This window comes from Penaeus monodon, chromosome 33 (genome assembly GCF_015228065.2).
Source record: "Penaeus monodon isolate SGIC_2016 chromosome 33, NSTDA_Pmon_1, whole genome shotgun sequence".
Taxonomy (NCBI): domain Eukaryota; kingdom Metazoa; phylum Arthropoda; class Malacostraca; order Decapoda; family Penaeidae; genus Penaeus; species Penaeus monodon.
In genome coordinates this window covers 2577631-2578112 of record NC_051418.1, presented here as the reverse complement: position 1 = coordinate 2578112, position 482 = coordinate 2577631, and the positions used below count along the sequence as shown (strand labels likewise).

At 60.4% G+C, this 482-nt stretch overlaps 1 non-coding gene across 1 annotated transcript in view; it reads left to right on the top strand.

Annotated features, from left to right (window-relative positions):
- Positions 1 to 482, top strand: part of LOC119594453 — a 5695-nt gene that overhangs the window by 2767 nt on the left and 2446 nt on the right. Inside the window, exon 1 of the ribosomal RNA XR_005230623.1 lies at positions 1 to 482. This exon is cut by the window's left edge and continues 2767 nt beyond it; it is cut by the window's right edge and continues 2446 nt beyond it. This is a non-coding gene — a ribosomal RNA (large subunit ribosomal RNA).

The following is a 482-nucleotide window of genomic DNA, read 5'->3' as shown; positions in this document are numbered from 1 at the left end:
AGGCAGGAGGGAGGAGGAGAAGAAGAAGGCTCGAGACCCCCAAGTAGGCTCTGGCGGCAGTGCAGACCTCCCCTTCGCTCTCGGAGTAAGCGCCTTTATTATTAATGCCGGAGACGGTTACGGCTCCGTGCGCAGAGCGAGCGCTCGCGCCCAACCCAACCCCCCAATGGTGTTTTAATTGCCGGTGGTCCGGAGGCCAGTGCGTGTGCTTGGCAACAGGCGTACTCGTTCGCCGACGCCGGCGGTAGCCCGGGGAAGAGCTTTCTTCTCTTTTTTAGGCTGCTGGAGGCCCCCAAGTTCGTTCACTTTGAGTGGGGGTCGTTGGCCGTAACAGCCATACGTGAGATTGTGATCTGTTGGGAGCAATCCTCGCTGTTGCGATCGCCACCGGTTCGCCGTAGAGCACCGCGCAAATAAGCGCTTGGTGTCCCGTGCGCTACCGCCGGCCCTTGAAAAGGTGGATAGGGTAAACCCCCTCCGGT